The sequence below is a fragment of the Hippopotamus amphibius genome, chromosome X, assembly GCF_030028045.1.
Source record: "Hippopotamus amphibius kiboko isolate mHipAmp2 chromosome X, mHipAmp2.hap2, whole genome shotgun sequence".
NCBI classification, from domain to species: Eukaryota; Metazoa; Chordata; class Mammalia; order Artiodactyla; family Hippopotamidae; genus Hippopotamus; species Hippopotamus amphibius.
Genome location: NC_080203.1, coordinates 21,159,193 through 21,165,097, shown reverse-complemented (window position 1 = coordinate 21,165,097; position 5,905 = coordinate 21,159,193).

The following is a 5,905-nucleotide window of genomic DNA, read 5'->3' as shown; positions in this document are numbered from 1 at the left end:
CGAACCTGGCATAGTCTTATACCATAAAGAAAAATGCCTTCAACTGCACAGTGAGGACTATCCTGCCTCCAGAAGACTCATCTTTTGGGGACATCCATTTCAACACCTATGCCTCCAGGAAGCTGGATCTATATTGCCAACCATATGTTATGGGAATTACTGTATTGAACATTGAGGCTTTCTTTGAGATTTAGAAGTGAGACTTCACACAAAACTCCACAGCTGAGAATGCCTAAGGCAGATCCAGAAGCTCAGCTTGTGCCACCATACAATTATTACTGAGTGCTCACTACATAGAAGGCACTGGTACAATGCTAGGTAGGTCACACTTCTGGAATCATTTGATTTTACCAGACAGCCCAAATCACCAGATTTTGAGGGCAGATTACTTGCCCCAACAAGCATGCCCTGGTAGATTACCCAAAATGATCATTTCTGGGGCATCCATTTCCAACTATAATTAAACAAAATGATCTGATAGAGAACGTATACAAATACCTAGGCATACTGGTACTGGACTGAAAGTAAGGTATATCCAGAAACAAAAATGCAAAGTACAGAATAATGGGCTGCCCCCTATTTAGGAGGCCTGTCCTCAAATACTGTGCCTATGCAAAGACACTTTTATGTCCAGTGATCATTCAAGACATTAATTAAAGTTTACAGAGACTTTCAGACTATAACATTCTCCAACATAATAGCATCTGGGAGATCTGTAACCAGAACAAGAAATACCCTTGGTGATTTGAGAAAACAATGTACTGCCCACAGCCCCTATATGTGTCTCTAGGATTCCACAACATTAAAATTTATCTTTAACTTGCTCCCTTTCCACTGTGATAACTTCAATCTTGTGATTATGGAATTCCTTACTAAAAATGTCACAGTTTCTCCCTATTCTGGTTCTCAATTCATTTGCATAGATAATAATTTAAATTATTGATCTATTTTGCTTACAGGATCTTTGAAGTTTCCAATTCTAATACCAAGTTTGAAGAATACTATTGAAGGCTGTTCATAATGGCATCCACTATTAATGGCTAAAGGAAGCACAACCAATTTTTTGAGGAATACTTCTAATGTTCTAAGTACTAACAACTCAATACTGTCACATACTTATAAGAGTTTGAGGGAGGCCAGTGGAGTACCTGAGGCCCAAGGAGACCAGAGGAACCCCAGAGCAACCGGGTAGGACCTGGGGGAAGTCAAGGGGCCGGGGAAGGGGAAGCCGGATGGGACCAGCGCCTCTAGGGGGTGGCTGGGTGAGGGGAGAGGTTCCCACCTGGAGAGACCCTTGGGGTCTGGGGAGATTGAGAAACCGCATTTGGGTTTCTCCCTCCCAGGTGGCCAGGAGGCCTGCTGAACTCCTGGGCCTGGGAGCCTGCTAGGCTCCCTAGCGGGGTCCTCCACCCTCCAAGGCCCTCTCCAGACTGCCTGCGTCCTGGGGGTGTGGGAGGGAGGCAGAAGGGGGGAAGAGGTGGAGAGGCGGACAGGTGGGCTTGGGCGCTTTGAGATCAGGGGATGGGGAGGCGAGAGGGCATTTTGCCTGCCCTCTTGGCCAGGGAGGCCGCCTGGGCTCTGGAGCCTGGTCCTTCACTCTCTGGGACCCCCTCCGGCTTGTGGGTCCTGGGAGCGTGGTGGGGAGGGGGGCCAGGGGAGGGAGAGAGGCAGACAGTGGGGGTGGGAAGGGATTTCTCCAGGTCAGAAGAATAGGGGAGGCACCACCGGGTATTTCTTCCAGGCGGGTCCTCCACCTTCCAAGGCCACTCTGGGCCGTTGGTCCTAGAAGTACAGGAGGGAAGTGGTGGGGGGAGAAGAAGAGAGGCAGAGGTGGAGGGACCCTCTGGGATCAGAGGATCAGGGGAGGAGCAGAAGGCATTCCCGCTGCCCACTGGCCCAGGAAGCCTGCTGGGCTCCTGGGCCTGGTCTCCACCTCTCCAGGGTCCCCTCCCAGATGCATTGGTCCTGGGGGCATAGGAGCATGGCAGGGGAAGAGGAAGAGAGGTGGACCGGTGGTGGGACATTCCAGGATCAGAGGACCAGGGGAGGTGTGGAGGGCCTTTCCCCTGCCCATTTGGGCCTGGAGTGCATTTTGGGCTCCCAAGTCTGGTCCCTCGGTCTCTGGGGCCCTCCTTGGCTGAGTGGCTTGTACAGGCATGGGAGGGAGGAGAGGGGAAGAGGAAGAGAGGCAGACAGTGGTGGGGGGGACCTCGCAGGACCGGAGGACCAGGGGAGATGCTACGGGATATCTCCCTACCCACTTGGCACTGGGAGGGGAGGCCTGTTGTGCCCCCAGGCCTGGTCTTCAATCCTTCAGGGGCCCCTCTAGGTCTCACTGGTCCTAGGGGTGTAGGAGGAAAGCAGGGAAGAAGAGGAGAGGTGGGCAGGGGAGGGGGCCTTCTGGGATTGGAGGATCAAGGGAGGCGGGGAAGGTATTTCCCCTGCCCACTAATCCTGGGAAGCCTGCTAGGCTCATGGACCTGGTCTTTCACACTCCAGGGCTCACTCCAGCTGCTTGGGACCTAGGAGAGTCAGGGGAGGGAGAGGAAGAGAGGCGCATAGGGAACCTATGAGACTGGGATATCTAGGGAAGTGCCGCAGTCGTTTCCCTAGCCCAGTTGGCCCTAGGAAGCCTGTTGGGCATTAGAGTCTGGTCTCCTGCCTTCGAGTGCCCCCTCCAGCTGTGAGGGTCCTAGGGGAATAGGAGGGAGGGGTGGGGAAGAAGAGAACCCAAGAGGGAGGGACCCGCCAAGATTGAAGGAGTGGGGGAGGTGCTTTGCATTTCTCCCACCAACTCGGGCACAGGAAGCCTGCTGGTTACCTGGACCTGGTCCTTTGCCTCCAGGACCAGAGGCATTCCTGGGCCCCTCTGTCTCATTGGGCCCAAGCCCCACTCCTCACCACCACCAAGGCCTTTTCTGAGCGTAGGCCCTACGGACTGCCTAACTCTCCCCACCCCCACCCCCACCCCGCCCTTGTCTAAGCCACACCCCCACAGCAAAGGCCTTTTCTGGCTTTTTTTTCTTTTTTCCTTTTTTCTTTTTTCTTTTTCCTACCTCCTCACTTCGGCTATTGCAGCTGTTTTACCTTCCAACTGCTGCTCCATCTATTTTTTAAAAATTTTTTCTAACACATCTGTGAGTTTCTTATTCTTATCGTATTTGTTCTCTTGCTATTGTTTTGCTGTTCTCCTACTTTTATTTTAATTTTTTTTTGTTTTCCTGCTCCACACAGCTTGTGGGATCTTTATTCACAAGCCCAGCGTTAGGGCTGAGCCCCTGAGGTGGGAGCTCTGAGTCCAAAACATTGGACTAACAGGGAAACCCAGTTCCCAAGGAATATGAACCAGAGTGACGTCTTCCAGAGGTTCTCACCTCAACACCAAGACCCAGCTATATTCAACATCCTACAAACTCCAGTGCTTGAAATCTAAGGCCAAACACCCAGTGGGACAGGAACACAATCCAGCCCATCCAAAGTGGGGGGAAAATGAGACAACAAAAAAATATGTCACATATTAAGGAATAAGGTAAAAATACACAAGACCAAATAAACGAAGAGGAAATAGGAAAATTGCCTGAAAAAGAATTCAGAGTAATGATAGTAAAGATGATACAAAATCTCAATAACAAAATACAGAAAATACAAGAAACAGTTAATAAGGACTCAGAAGAACTAAAGAGCAAACAAACAGTAATGGACAACAAAATAACCAAAATTAAAAATACTCTAGATGGTATGAACAGCAGAATAACTGAGTCAGAAGAACAAATAAGGGAGTAGGAAGATAGAGTGGGGGAAATAACTGCCACAGAACAGGAAAGAGAAAAGAGAATAAAAAGAATGGAAGACAGTCTCAGAGACCTTGGAGACAACATTAAGCACACCAACATTCGACTCATAGGCATCTCAGAAGAAGAAGAAAATAAGAAAGGGTCTGAGAAAATAATTGAAAAGGTTATAGTGGAAAACGTCCCCAACATGGGAAAGGAAATAATTACCAAGTCCAAGAAGTGCAGAGAGTCCCATACAAAATAAACCCAAGGAGAAATACACCAAGCACATATTAATCAAACTAATGAAAATTAAACACAAAGAAAAAATATTAAAAGCAGCAAGAGAAAAGCAACAAATAACATATAAGGGAAAAACCATAAGGATAAAAGCTGATCTTTCTGAAGAAACTCTGCAGGCCAGAAGGCAGTGGCAGGATATACTGAAAGTCTTGAAAGAGAAAAACCTACAGGCAGGAATACTCTACCCAGCAAGAATCTCATTCAGATTTGACGGAGAAATCAAAAGCTTTACAAACAAGTAAAAGTTAAGAGAATTCAGCATCACCAAACCAGCCTTACACCAATTGCTAAAGGAACTTTTCTAAGCAGGAAGCACAAGTGAAAGAAAAGGCCGACAAAAACAGACCCAAAACAATTAAGAAAATGGTAATAGGAACACACATGTCAATAATCACCTTAAATGTAAATGGATTAAATGTTCCAACCAAAAGACACAGACTGGCTGAATGGATACAAAAGCAGGACCCTTATATATGCTATCTACAGACACCAGCTTCAGACCAAGGGACACATATAGACTGAAAGTAAGGGGATGGAAAAAGATATTCCATGCAAATGGAAGTCAAAAGAAAGCTGGAGTAGCAATACTCATATCAGACAAATTAGACTTTAAAGTAAAGACTATTACAAGAGACAAGAAAGGAAACTCCATAATGATCAAGGGATCAATCCAAGAAGAAGATATAAAAATTGTAAATACCTATCCACCTGACATAGGAGCACCTCAATACATAAGGAAAATGCTAACAGCCATAAATGGGAAAATTGACAGTAACATAATAATAGTAGGAGACTTGAACACCCCAATTACATCAATGGAAAGATCACCCAGACAGAAAATAAATAAGGAAACACAAGCTTTAAATGACACATTAGACCATTTCGATTTAATTAATATTTATAAGACATTCCATCCAAAATCTACAGAATACACTTTCCTCACAACTGCACCTAGAACATTCTCCAGGATAGATCACATCTTGGGTCACAAATTAAGCCTTGGTAAATTCAAGAAAATTGAAATTGTATCAAGCATCTTCTCTGAACACCATGCCATGACACTAGATAGCGATTACAGGAAAAAAACTGTAAAAATACAAACACATGGAGGCTAAACAATATGCTATTAAACAATACGGGGATATGTGTATAAAAACAGATGATTGAACTTGGTGTACCCCCCCCAAAAAAATAATAAAAAATAAAAAAATAAAAAATAAATAAATAAAAATTTAAAAAAAAATGCTATTAAACAACCAAGAAATCACTGAAGAAATCAAAGAGGAAATCAAAAAATACCTACAAAAAAAAAGACAATGAAAACACAATGATCTAAAACCCATGGGATGCATCCAAAGCAGTTCTAAGAGGGAAATTTTATAGCAATACAGTCCTACCTCAAGAAACAAGAAAAATATCGAATAAACAACCTAATCTTACACCTAAGACAATTAGAAAAAGAACAAAACACCCAAAGTGAGCAGAAGGAAAGAAATCATAAAGATCAGATCAGAAATAAATGAAAAAGAAATGAAGGAAACAATAGCAAAGATCCATAAAACTAAAAGCTGGTTCTTTGAGAAGATAAACAAAATTGATAAACCTTTAGCCAGACTTATCATGAAAAAAAGGGAGAAGATGCAAATCATCAGAATTAGAAATGAATAGGGATAAGTAACAACAGACACCACAGAAATACAAAAGATCATGAGAGACTACTACAAGCAACTATATGCCAACAAATTCAATAACGTGGAAGAAATGGATAAATTCTTAGAAAAGTACACTCCACCAAGACTGAACCAGGAAGAAATAGAAAATATGAAAAG